The sequence below is a fragment of the Grus americana genome, chromosome 2 (genome assembly GCF_028858705.1).
Source record: "Grus americana isolate bGruAme1 chromosome 2, bGruAme1.mat, whole genome shotgun sequence".
Classification (NCBI taxonomy): Eukaryota; Metazoa; Chordata; class Aves; order Gruiformes; family Gruidae; genus Grus; species Grus americana.
This window is the reverse complement of record NC_072853.1, coordinates 37,110,269-37,123,951: the sequence shown is the minus strand read 5'-3', so window position 1 is coordinate 37,123,951 and position 13,683 is coordinate 37,110,269. Positions and strand designations below refer to the sequence as shown.

General features: G+C 42.2%; 1 protein-coding gene across 4 annotated transcripts in view; it reads left to right on the top strand.

Moving 5' to 3' along the window:
- Window positions 1–8,963: 8,963 nt before the first annotated feature.
- The window catches only part of SULF1 (sulfatase 1), a 128,291-nt gene continuing 123,571 nt past the window's right edge, over window positions 8,964–13,683 (top strand). For 2 of the 4 annotated variants that reach the window (XM_054818109.1, XM_054818105.1), the window contains exons 1-2: window positions 8,964–9,274; window positions 10,493–10,585. The gene's annotated coding sequence lies outside the window, so the exon portion shown is untranslated. The remainder of the gene's footprint in view (window positions 9,275–10,492; window positions 10,586–13,683) is intronic. The other 2 variants (XM_054818108.1, XM_054818106.1) reach the window with 2 other exon arrangements.

Genomic DNA, 13,683 nt, shown 5'->3' with positions numbered 1-13,683 from the left:
GTGTCAGCACTTGCATTTTCATGGCTTTATGGTCTGAGTAAACCTGACTGAAATTTAGCCATTGGAAAGAAAAAAAAAAAAAAAAAGTGGTCAGCTAATGTTTATGTAAAGGAATCAGCAGGAACAAGAACCGGGAGGAGCAGAGCAAGGGAAAAGGATGGATTGTCGTTTCCGGTGTTTTTTGCTGGATGTGAACCTGCCCTCTGAAGCTGCATCGTCTGCAGTTGGAGTGCAGCTCCTAGCTGCCTCTGTGGAGCCAGGTGTTGGACTGCATGTCAGACCACAGTCTTTTGCAAATTCTAAATTTTCAGTGTAAAAGTGACTCTCTGATAGCATTCAGTTTGAAGAAAATGTTAGAAAGGCCTTGGATTTATTAAAGTGTGGAATGAAAACAAATTTCAAAACTAGTTGCAAAATGGCATTTCTGTCCTTTTTTTAGAACCATGTGTACAGACTTGGGAGGAGAATGACCCAACTATAAAAAATATTCTGAATTCCATAGGACCGTACAGAAGTAAGAATGGCTCTGCCTTCTATATTCGCCTAACTTACCAGGTTCCACCTTCCCACTGATTGATACCAGAATGAAGGAAGAGGAAAAATATTTTCCCTCCCTTCAACCAAATGTGGAATTCAAATAAAAACAAAATAAACCAGCCAAGCAAATATTACAACTTCCTGCTCCAGTCCTTTTAAAATTCAACTTCACTGACACAAGCTTGGAAAAGATTCAGTGCCCTAAATTACCACTGAGAGTAAATAATAATTATATTTGCCATAAGAGGAGGTTTTGGGTAAGTGTCAGCCTAAGGACAGCAGATGCGACTATCTGTTGGGAGTTTCCCTTTGCTGCCATAGTAGGTTTTGCTTGGACGAGGAGAGAAGGAGAGGAGAGAGGAGAGGGAGAGGAGGCTACTCAGGCCCACGGCAGCATCAGGAGCAGCAAACGCTTTTCCAACCATTTTGCCCCTTTCAGTCCTGCTCCTTTCCTCTCTCTGTGTCCCTTCCCCTTTAGCAGTCACAGTCTGGGAAGTGCCAAGGGATTGCCTAAGTGGAGACAGGGAGCGCGAGTGCTGTGTAAAGGGCAGTGGGGGAGAGCTGTGGGTACCAAGAGAGAAAGGGGGAAGCCGTGAGGATGAGGAACAAGATCCTCCTGTGCCACAAGAGTTGAAGAGAAAGTGCAGGGAGGGGCAGACTGTCAGAAGGGTCAGGAATCTCTTTTCTTATCCACAGCCTTTCAGAAATACCACAGCCAGCAGGCTCTGCAGCCCAATGTCTTTTTTCAGATTCTGCCCTTTGGGAAAACCTCCCAGAAAAGCATCAAACCTTGTTAAGCATCCCTTTCCTGCAACTATTGCCCTAAAACCTTTCATAGCCCCTCCAAAACCTTTCCCACTCTTTGAAGACCTTCCAACTCCTTGCTGCCCCGTTTGAATGCCCTCAACCTCTTCTGCTTTCCTGAAATTCAACTAATACCTTCTTGTTCTTCAAAGTACCATGACTTTTTCCATCCTTTCTCCCCCAAATCTTTCTGCCACTACTACAACACTGAATTTTGCCTATCTTTTCTCCATCCTTGGGACAACATAATTACATCTAGTCAATACAGCTGAACAATCTGCTGCTCAGTAGGCCCCTCAGATGGCATCACTCATGCCTGCCCAAACTAGCTCTGTTTGGAAAGAAATTACATCTCTTCTTTATCACTGAAGACCTCCATCAACATCGATACAGGACCCGCACCTGTTCTTGGGACTTTTTATACATCCAGAGGAGTTGTTCTGACCTGCAAAGTAATCATGATGTCTTCCAGCAACTCTCCACCCCACGTTAACAGTTCCCTCTTGGCCTTTTTCAATATTACATTTCAGTTTTTGCTCTGTCCTCACTTTTTCAGTTTTCTCTACAATGAGTTTTTTATACTGACACAAGATGCAAGCCATAGATATTTTCAGGAGGTGAACTAGAGGTTTTGGCTGTAGAATGAGGACATTCTGGGCTTTTGGCAGCTAGAAAGGGAATGACAAGTGGTTTGGGTCAGTGGGATAAGCATATTAGCTTTCCTTTTTCTTTTTTTTTCTTTCTCTTAAAGTAGCTGGCTACATTTGAGTTGTTATCTAAAGGTCATATTTATAAACATACTGGTTTATGGTGCTTGTATTTGTTTTCAATCTATGATATCGTTAATTTAGTCCCAGAAACAATAATTTAGATGTAGAATTATATACATATAATCCTATACATACATATATTTCATATATGCATATATCTCTTTAATTCTATATATCAATATTATTCATAGATGTCTACACATACTTTTTTAGGGATGGATATTGACATTTAAGTCATTCCCATGTGTAGGAGAAGGTACTAGTGCCACCCAAGCCAACACTAGGAAAACTTGGCTCCAGCAAATGCATTCTCCCATGCAATGAATACCGCCTTATCAATCTTTTGGTAACTTGGGCTTGTATTATGTCTTTAGCATGTGCTTACCTTAGGTGTCATGACCACATCAAGATTTATGGTCAAGAGGGCCGTGAGTGAGTCTACTAGCTATTACAGCTGTATTAGCCTACCTGTTTACTTGTAGGTGCTTATGTTAGGTGCCAATTTCCTTGAGGTTAATTGTCTTAGCAGGTGCAACTCTGGAGTTAATTATACATAAAAGGCAACCTAAGTATATTGGCCAGCTTTCTCAATGAGAACAGAAGTGAGACCAAAAAGTCCCTGCTACCATATAAAAATTGCTATATGGAGGTATAGCTGGTCCTGCAATGCTTCTGGTCTTTCTGCTCCCAGATATTCTCGGCATTATGTCTGAGATGAGATCACAAAGGGGTTAAATGAAATATTTTCCTAAAGTGTTATGGGATTTGCTGATGCTTTGTTGTTATAAAAATAAAAGTGCTACAGAGGCTGTTGCTTCCTTGACTCGCTAGGAAAAAATGAATCTGTATGTTAAACTATGTGTATTCCCACGCTCTGTCCAGAACGACATCATGAACATAGTTGTTTTTTTAGGCAAGTGGTACCTTGACTATGTGCAACATTAAAGGCAGACTCAAAGAGGGAAGTGGTTAGACTGAACCTTCATAATTAAATTTTTACTGATTTTGGTGACTTTAACCTAGGTGTCAGTCAAGTCCTTCATTCTTTGTCATTACAATTTTTTCAGGGTGGAAGTTCTGAGTAAGGACAAAGATGAGAACTGTGTAAGAAGGAGGGACTTGGAGATGACCGTTGGTCATCAGTTTACTAATAATTAACATTAAAAGCTATGAGACATTCTGGCTTCTAAATTGTTGGCATTTTTTCAATTTTCGTTAAGTATCGGATGGTTTACCTCGAATTTTTTCAGTAATGAAATTGAACTCTGTCCAAAAATGTGAAGTCAGCACAAGTTCTGAGAGCACATTGCTTGCTGAGTTCTCACACTTTAAAGCCTTATAGACTCCATATATACCCTCCCCTTAGCACTTTCGCTACTGCTGAACATGGGATCACCTACCTTGTGCTGACTGGTTAAGTCTGTTGATTTTTCCTGCCTTTATTTGCCTCTATTTTCCAACTGTCTGGTGTTTTGAGCTCTTCCCAGACTCACTGATCACTTGTTTACTGTGCTGAAGTTGGAATTCTTGGCCAACTGGCAGCTGAGAAGGGAAGAACCACAGCTTCTCAGTGCATTAAATCGTCATATTAGGCTCTAGCTTGGAAAAACTTTTGCTGGCTTTGTTTTCTTTTTCCCTAAGCATGACATGACAAATATGTGAGGTTTTCATTTGTTGGGTTTTTTTCTTCTTTTTTATTTTGGGATATTTTAAAAAAAAAAAAAAGTTTAGCTATGACAAATCTAACCAGCTCTCCTGCTAGGGTAAGAAACGTCTTTTTTTCATTACTGCAGTGGCCTTGCTTGGTACTGAATTACTATGCAACCACTAATAAGGGAGCTACCTTAGAAGAAACATTAACTGAGGAGAATGAGTATTTTGGGAGACGATGTAAATGACGTAACACAAATTTGGGACTGATGATCATTGCAATCATTAATCTTCTTCTGGGGGCAAGTGATAGTGATGACAACGATCTGACAAATTGTAAAGCCCTGTGATGAAATCAGTCTATTATGAACTTTTGTTTGTCTCACCTGCACTCTATCCTCTGTTCTAGTTAACCCTCAGGGGAACTATTTTTAGCATTGCAGACCTGAGATAAACTGTAGTTGGGTATAACTTCCATACCATCCAATTCCATTGCAGGCAAGTTGGAGGAGGGCAGGAGAGCTTCCTTTAAAAAACTGAAGAAGGCTAGACACTTCCATCCCACAACAGCTATGCGCAGGCAGGTAATCGTGAGTCTGGAACTGCACCCTTAATGCATTTCTAAAGCTGTCCTTTTGTACCTAGCATATGTATGGATTCATACTGAGAGAGTACATGTATATGCCTGTATACATTACCACAGAAACTATGGAAATTGTTCTGGGACACCTGAAATAGCATCCGTACTCCTAGGATAGAGAATCCTGCCTTTTCCTGTACTTGCACTGTATGTAATTCACTGAATCTTTCAGTATTTTATGCACATTAAACTTATTGTATTTTTACACAGAATAATCATTGCTGGAATATTATGTTCAAATGACTGGGTTTGAACAGGCATAGTGAGAAGAAAGCTACCCCAGTGGGTATTTGGTTGCATGTCCTGCAAGTTACCTATTTCTTCTTCCTCTGGCCAGGTTTTAGAAGAAAGAGTTGATGTTTAACTATGCCACTCAAAGCTCTCCAAGTTTGGTAGGTGCACTCTGAGACCCCACTGAAGCAATTCAGAGGACTAAAGTGAGGGAATGTCTGACTCCTGAATCTTGCTTGGCCTTGGGCATGGGCTTTCAGCATGGGGGGAATGCACAGAGGTGCCAGGGGAATGCTTTTAAAAGACCATGTGTCTATGGAATTTAGGTGACTGCAGGTTAGGAAACAGCTGAGCAGAGTTTTGCACAGAATATAGTTTGGGATTTAGCACCTAAAGTTTACATGAGCCCATGTCTGACTTTGGAATGCCTATACATGGAGAAAAATAAAATTAACTGCTGACTTCAGTAGCAGCTACTGTGTACTCAATACTTTTGATTAGACCATTTTTACTTAGGTTCCTGAATATGGATTTATGAGCTAACCATTAACAATCTTGGCTGAAGTTCTTAAAAGGAATTCATCTCTTTTATACTACTTATGATGAGGCCCAAAACCTACCAGTGGCTAAATTCTTTATGAAAGAAAGAAAGCTGTTCTTTACCACACTAAATCGTGGGTATACTAGGCTTGGCAGCCTCCAATAGTAGAAAATAGTAGATGCTTGGGGTAAAGAGTAAAAATAGGACAAGGAGAGAAGTATACTTGTCCAGGATCCTCTCCAGGCAGTTCAGGGATTCCCTGTACCAGAAGTTCTGTATTTGTATTTAATTGCTGTGAGTAGATTTATTTTTTCCCATGAACTTGCCTAAACAGTGGAATACATGTAATTATTTTTCCTCCACCACATCCTACAGCAAGTAGTTCCAAGTCTTCACGGTGCTCTATATGAAGAAGGGTACCTTTCTGTACTTCTTTGAACCTGCTATTTGCCAGGATCTTTTGAGAGAATCATTTGTTGGTAATTCCTTATTTACCTTTCCTTTGCCACTCAGGATTTTAAAGGCCTTTTTATTATCTCATCACCATATCACCCAAGCTCAACATGAGCCTCTGCATGTGTACATTTTAGGCTAGAATTTGACTGTGGACTGGTCTGTGGATTTATAGTCATGTTCTAGAACCTCTCCTGTTCCTATGTAAACTCTTCAAAACTAATTTAATCCAGGGCAGACTTATAATGATTCAAGGAAATAAAAAAGCAGATTCTATTCATATTGGCAGTGGAGATAGACTGAGGCTGCTGCAGGAACCACGAAAAATCCCCTTTAATTACTTTTGAGAGCTGAAAATGACAGAGTTGAGAATTACGTGAGGTTCTTGAGTAGAAGTGTGCGTGTGTGAATGTGTACGTATGTCCGCACAGACACACAAAACTGCCAAGACCATTTGTGCTGGAGGCAAGGTGGTGAGTTTAGTCTAGGCGCTCAGTGCCCTGGCTTAAAGATGCTGCTGGCTACCATGGAAACTAATTGTATCACAATTACCTACAATTAATCTTGCATATTAGGATTGTCTTGAGTTACTTGTGTAAAACATTCACCTTGTTACAAGTCTTATCTGAATGGGGTCCGTCTGAACTTAACAGGTCACAGGTTGAAGTCAACTTGAGAAACTGTTTTATGATGCATTATTTTAACAGTATTTCAGGTACAGCTCTTCCAGTGCAGCTTTCATTTCAGCCTTTAAAACATAAACTCTTTGCAGATGGCAGTCTGGATAGAGGAGAAGCGGCGGAAAAGTCTGTTATAAACTGTCACAGCAAACTAAATCTGGCTGCAGTCACAAGAGTAGTGGTTAAATTATTCTGGAACATCAGCAGTAGCTTTTATGTGAAAACATGATCGTGTGCAATGTTTGAGGGCTATTGCTAACATTGGTTTTGGAGATGAAAGCTTGTATTTCAAGTTGTTGAAGAGTCTTTGAAGATAAGTGTGTGCATGCATGTGTCTCTGTGCACAAAACACGCAATTAGGAGTCCTTTTAACCATGTCAGTTTTACACTATTGTGACTTGATAGGCATCAGCAGAGGCAACCCTGACTTACGCAGGCATAAAAAGTAACAGAACTGGGCCTGTACATCATATGAATGCTCAGTATCTTGTTTATGTATATTTATACACAGATAGAATACACAATATTGTGTAAGCATACACACAACACAAAATAATGCACTGAACATAACTGTTGTTCATGTTGGTTAGAAGTATCTAGAGGTTAAACCCTGTTGAGTTTTCATCTCATCTCACCAGTTTGAACTAGAACAGTCATGAGCTGAGCTGCGTTTTAGACAATGAGTCAGTACACAGGATGATACAGCACAATTTTGGGGGCTTTTTGATATTCCACATCTCTGATCACCATACATTTTTAATGCAGAGTTACTAATACAATACTGATAAGAAGTACAGCTAAAGAGTTTAATAATGTCTTCAGGGCTTTCCGAGTGTGTAAGGTTATTCAGCCTGTTTACAGACCACAGTCTGCTAGAATAAAACAAAATCAAACCAAACCCTTGCCCTGAAGACATAATTGGCAATGTTAAGAGTCTTACAATACCCCAGGGACAGTAGTTGCATCCCTACTTCACCACGTATTGTTGTCGAAAATATTGTTTAGTTGTTTATTTATCTGGAATTAGCAGATTAGGGAGTAGTGTTTTAGGGAATACCAACATCTGTGAAAGCAGTTTCAGTCTAATAGGCTGAAAGAGACACTGTATAATCACTTTTGGGAAGAATTTGAGCAAATGCAATTGTGACTACAGTTTCTTCTTTTTTTTCCTTTCTACTCCAGGTCAGCTCTGATAACAGCTAACTGGGCACAAACCATAGCCCTTTAATCTCACTTTTTATTAAGTATTCATTTTGCCACTAGTGATTCAGAACTAGCCTTGTGTAAGGTATTAAAGATCAAGTAAGCCAAGTCAACATTTCAAGACTCTCATATGGCTTTCATATAGCTGGGTAGAATGTGTCTTTTCACTATTGCAAACCTTTCTTCAAGTTGGATGTTAACACTTTCAGAGTAACTTTTAATGCCAAAACGACGTTCCTCCCTTTCAGTTCAAAGAAAACACAACATCTGTCATAATGTGAAATGTAGATTTAATGCAAGTGTCAAGTCAGGCACTTGGTAATGAGGTAAAAACCCTTGAGATTTTAAGTCTGTCTTCCACGCTATCCTATTACAGGGAGGGGAAAGGAAAGAACTGTTTCTTTGGCACTTAGCAGCTTTTCTGTGTCCCTTATCTATCCTTCCCGGACATCTTCTGTAAATTAGTGTATTTTTCCTGGCAGTGTCCCTGAGATGGGAGGAAGGTGTAATAATGCGTGCTTTGTGGCCGAGGGAAGCCGAGGTACAGACCAGACACAGTCCAGACCTGCCGAGGCACCGCCCGGAGCCCCCAGCCCCGGCTTGGGGTGGCGGTGGATGCCGGGTCCCGAGTGGAAGGGCATCGAGACTTAAACTCGCGGTCCGCATCCCTCAAGAAAGTCCGAGTGGGCGCGGCGATGGCGGAAGCGGCGGGGGGAAAGCAACAGGCTGGTGGCACCGTTCCCCGGTGCCGAGCCCGGAGCTGAGCCCGGCGCGGGGCCGGGGCGCGGCGCGGCGGCCGGAGCTGTCACAGCAACGCTGCGGGCGCGGAGCGGCTGGAGCAGCCCCGGCGCGGGCGGCGGGTGTGCAGCTTGGCACGCCGGGGAGCCCCGGCGTTTACAGCGGGTCCGGGGAAGCGCGGGCTCGTGGGAAGGGCTTGCGGATATCTGCGGAGAAGTAGAAATATTTGCTCCTTGGATGTCCCCGCCTCGCCGCCCGGTTTTGGTTTTTTGGGGTTTTTTTTTTTCTGCCTCTCTCCGCCGTTCCCCCCAGGAAGGCTCGAGGCAGCCACGGGGTGATCACGGCACGGTAAGGAGTTGGGATTTCGGGATGCAAATGTCACACGGCAGTGCAAACGACTCCCACATTAGCACTTTATCAGGATCTCAAACTGCATCTTTTATCTCTTTTAGAAAAGCGTCTCTCAGAGGAGATTGCCCTCAATAGACCCGCCATAAAAAGATTTTAGTGTTGCTCTTGTGCTTCTGTGCATCCCACTGTGAGGGGGTCCCAGTGGTCCCTTGGGAATACAAGGAGTTGTGAGAAGTAACACAACTGGCCACCAGACTAATCCACTCCCTCTACCTTCCCGCTAGTACCTCCCCCTTCTGCTCTTTTTTTCAATAGCAGCCCTTTCTCAAAATCTCAGGTTACTTTGCTAAAGAGTGCTCAGCCCTATAGTTTCTGCCCTTGTCTCTGCCTCCAGCTCCTTAAGAGCCACCCAGCCCCAGCGATTGGATTGGGCAGTCCGTCTTGACACACCACTGTGCCGAGTGCTTGAGGACGTGTTTCAACAGATGGTTGGGGTTAGTGTGTGTCATCACACTCGAGTGGGGATTAGGGGAGAGAGGCAGCCTTGCTGGAGCTGTGTGGTCTTCCCCAAGTGTGAGCTGCAAGCAGAAGAAGAACTACCTAGCTTTGGGGGAGAAGAGGGAGGAATCGTTTCCAGCAGCTCAGAGGGAAAAATAAAACCCCACACTTTGTTCAGGTAAAGTAAAAGGCACCTCATGCCTCTCTCTTTTTTTTTTTTTTCCTTCCTTTTTCCTTCACGGTTTTCAGAGGAATGCTAGCACAGCACACTTGTCAAAGCCAGTTGCTGCTGCCTTATCAATGCTGCTATTGTACGGCTGACAGATAACAGCGAGCACAGCCTGATGCTCGGCTGTCTTCATAGAGCTAACACTCTTAACGCAGCTCAGGTCACGCTTTTGAAGGTGTAGATTAGAAAATCTCTTCTGGAGCGGTGTATCTTACCAGGGCGGGTGTCTCCTCTCCCCCTCTCCCGCAGGCTCTGCTCTCCTCTCCCGCACACACGTGTTGTGCCGAGACCTCCAGCACAGGGGAAGCGGCAGCCGGATAATTGTTCGTGGCTGTTTCTGCGGGTATAAATGCCTCCGTGTTTCGCTAGATCCGTGGAAACTGCGTGGTCGGGCGGGGGAAGGAATCGCGGCAGAGTATTTCCTAGGTTTTGAGGAGGATGCTTGAGCAGTGTGTAGCCTGTCTGGGGCTCAGCTGGGAGGCAAACCAGAGTGTTTTGAAAGTGCATTTGAGATGTCTGTAAAGTTTGAAGACTCCTTTATAGAGACCTGGCTGGGCTTCTGATGATCGGTATCGACATGGTTTGGTTTACACATGGGCTTAAAGTTAAGAGAAAATCAGGAAAGAAGGGAAAGGCAGGGTACAATGTAATGCTGCTCTTGCAGCTGCAGCAGAGCAGATGGATGTAATTCATTTGCAGATCTGTTTGTGAAAGTTTTACAAGTCATTGAAAACTAAGTAGCATCACTATAATGGATCATTAAAGTCTCGCTATATTTATAGATTCTAAACTAGCGATCTGAAGTGTTAATTAAAAGTAAGCAAAAATGCATGTTTAGGAAGGAAGAGAGGCAGAGATGTAATTAGAAATTAGTTATGGAAGTACTCTGCTATCATTTCCATTTAATTCCGCTATTAAGTTCATTGATGTCTGGAGCGTGGGAAGCCCAGCAAATTAACTAAGGAGTCAGAAATGTTATCACTAATTACAGTATGTTAGCTTATCAGAGAATTAAGATGTTCTCATTGTTTTACTCTAAATGATCTAGATGGAGAAACTAGAGGATGGGTTATTTTACTTTTTTTTTTAATAAAGGATTTACTGTATATATATACTGTCTTCCTGTGCAGAGTAACAAAATTATTTGTTTCTTTCGCACTATAACAGATCTTCACACTAACTCTCACATACCTGTGGTGCTTACGAATTATTGGCCTCCTACTTGTGAAAGAAATCTAACACTGTCCTCACCATTTACAGGTGAGATATTCTATAAATAATTCTGTATATAATGTGTTCTGAAATAAGACCTGTTTAGTAGGCTGAGCAAGGGGATTTATAGCTGGTGCTTTGTGATCTTGGCATTCAACTGTGTAACGATGCCCATAAACCCATGTTTCAGGTTGCACATATATTTTTGCCTCAAACCAACCTTTTTTGTTAACTTTTTTTTTTTTTTTTGAGCAGGCTATTTGGCCCCTTTACAGGTTGTTCTCAGCTTGTATTTTCAAACACACTCTTCAGAAATAATGTGTCCTCAGAAGTGACCCAGAGAAATTTGAAACAGAGAATTAGTTAAATCCCTAATATGACTGCATGACCAGACCAGGACATGTGTGAATAAATTTGACTGGTTTGATTTTTCTCACAGTCCACTCTTTCTGATTGTAAAAAGTGATGGAAACTTTTACGAGCTTAAAAAATAAAAATAAAACCAAAGGAAACCTCCACTATGACTCTATGTTGAAGCCTTACATATTGGATTTCTCCTTTTGCCTCTTCCCAGTGTGTCCTGTGAGAAGCTTCGGTGCACAGAGGTTTAGTCTTCCAGCAAAGTTAAGGTGCAGCACTGATTTGCACAGCCTGCTGCTGTCACAGCCTAACTGAAGCACATCCCTCTCTGTGGGTAGCATCAGATCACAGATCGGATGATCTATAAGAAAACATATTTTGCAAGAAGGTGCATAGCTAACTATACATGCCCAGCTTGTTATTGTTTTACTAGGAAAAAAAAAACAAACCAAAAACCTAGTTTCTCTAGCACTGCCAGAAAATCTTGCTGAGAAACTAGGAACAGCAAATCATGTTTTTCCTTCCTTTATAATGATGGGGCTGTTTAAAAGACAATGCCCACGGGGCAGTCCAGCTTCTTGTCAAAATGTAATCTACTGTTCCAGATGGTAAACATTCAAAGACATATTTATGGTGACTTCTACATACCTTCCTTTGACATTGGCTTTTTTTTCTCTGAGAGCACTTGTACTGGGTACACACATGAAGTTCCCATTAGCATCCTAGCAGCTGTAAAAGTGTTCAGAACTCACAAAGATGTTCCTCACAGTGAGATAAAAATAATCTGAGGAAAAGATCTGAGACCAGTACAACCTCAGTAGATCCACGATACGCTCAAGGTAAAAAATTCCAAAGGTACAAAAAGATCCATAAACTGCTGCATGAAAGCTGTAACACATTTTTGTTGCGGCTAATTCATCTTTGCTTGATATGGAATGCTGAACATACCAGGCATGTCTGTACTATCAACTGTGTTTGTGATGTGAGGGAATCTGCACTGCACAAAAGCTGGTGGGTTTCTTTTTCCCCCAGCTAGTGAAGAGTAGGTGGGATACTGATTTTCTTCACAGAGTTGTTTTCAAAGTGTCACTTTTTTTTTTTTTTCTCGCTGCTCCCAGCAGTGAGGCAGAGCTTAAGAAAATGTTTTCCAGCCAGAATGTGTTCTGCCCTGAATTGTCTTAATTATGTGTCAGTTTATTGCTTGTCAGGGGCTTCCTCTTCTTAGCACTTTATAATCGAGGTGGGTGAGCTTGTTCCATCATAATATGCAACTTCAGTTTCTGCTGGTTGGCATGTCTCCTTGGCCTTTCATTGATTTTTGTCTCTGTTACAGAGGGGAAAAAAAATTAATTATGATTGGTGTAATTTCACATTGAAAAAAACCCCTTGGTGAATTTCCAAATGGCGTGTAAATACATCTTCAAAAAGTAGGCTAAATGAGAGGTCATTAGGGGAAAAAAATGCATGTAGGAATCCAGAAGTATCCTAGAGATGGCAAGTATCAGTGTGAAAATTATTGTAACAGCTCTCATTCCAGTCAGGAACTGATAAAACCAGTTTATTAAAAATGTTGTGATCCTGGGGACAGTGTTTCCAAATGTGGAAGCCATTATAAAACCCACACTCAGTGGAAGTCAGACAGCTATGGAAAAAATATTTTGAAAGACTGGCAAATTCTGTTCTGACTCGATCACTTTATTGCAGACTATTTTGACAGTTTGCAGTTTATTATCTAGCTTTGTTTAACTTACATACTGCACTTGATGCTATACGTTTGTTCATGCAGGATCAGGAGTTCGAGCCTCGTGTAATGGCAGGACTCGTTCTTACCCAGGTGAGGCTGGACACTTGTCGCAGATGTCATGAGAGTCATGGGTTCCATGATTTCCTTAGCTTTAGAAAAGGCTTTGGGGGATTTGTGTTTGAGTGGGAAGGCAGACTGATGTGATAACAATTGAGAAAGCTCCTTTCTGAGTGCCCTGAGAGCTGCAGTGTTCAACAGAGAACGAGGGTCCCGTGACAACTCGGCAGTGACACAGAAAGAATCCAATTAGTGGCCACTCCTGCTGTTGATACTAGATCTCTCCTAAAAAATTTCCACCATTACCACGCTCATTGTAATCCCATCCACGACACTGATAATGGGATCAAGAGTGTGGTTTCAGAATGCCTGTTTAAATTTTAACTGCTGTCTTAGGAGATTTTAAGGATATTAAATTAGAAGGCACTGAGTAGCACAGCTCACAAGAGAGCCACGTGACACGTCACCCAGTAGTTGTCTTTCTCATACTGGATTTACCTAACACCTCCATCACAGGTAGAGCTGCTGTAAGGCAGCTACAGATGGAGTAAGGGGGCTGTATGTACATAGTGAATAATCCATTTAATTGTGGCTGCCCCTGCACTGCAATTACCTATAGACCTTCTCCCTGTGCACTTACACGTGTGGAAAGCAGCGGGAGAAGGGAGTGGAGGTGATACAATCCCCTTTGCTGTGCCCTGGTAGTGACGGCAAGTCAGTCTGCTTCTCCCTTTAACAAGTCCTAAATCTGCCTTCCCAGCTGGACCAGCAACATAATATTCCCCCTCGCCCCCCTCTTTTTTTTTTGTCTTTCACTTTTCTTGCTCCAACACTAATTCGCCATTTCCATATGATCAGCGTGCAGTAACTCTACTGTTGTTCTTACCAAGTAGGGCACATTCAACACTGTCACGTGCTTGTAGAGGACACTCTAAAGCGGAAAAACTCAAGGCCTTCACCAGTGTCCCCTCAGAACACAACACGG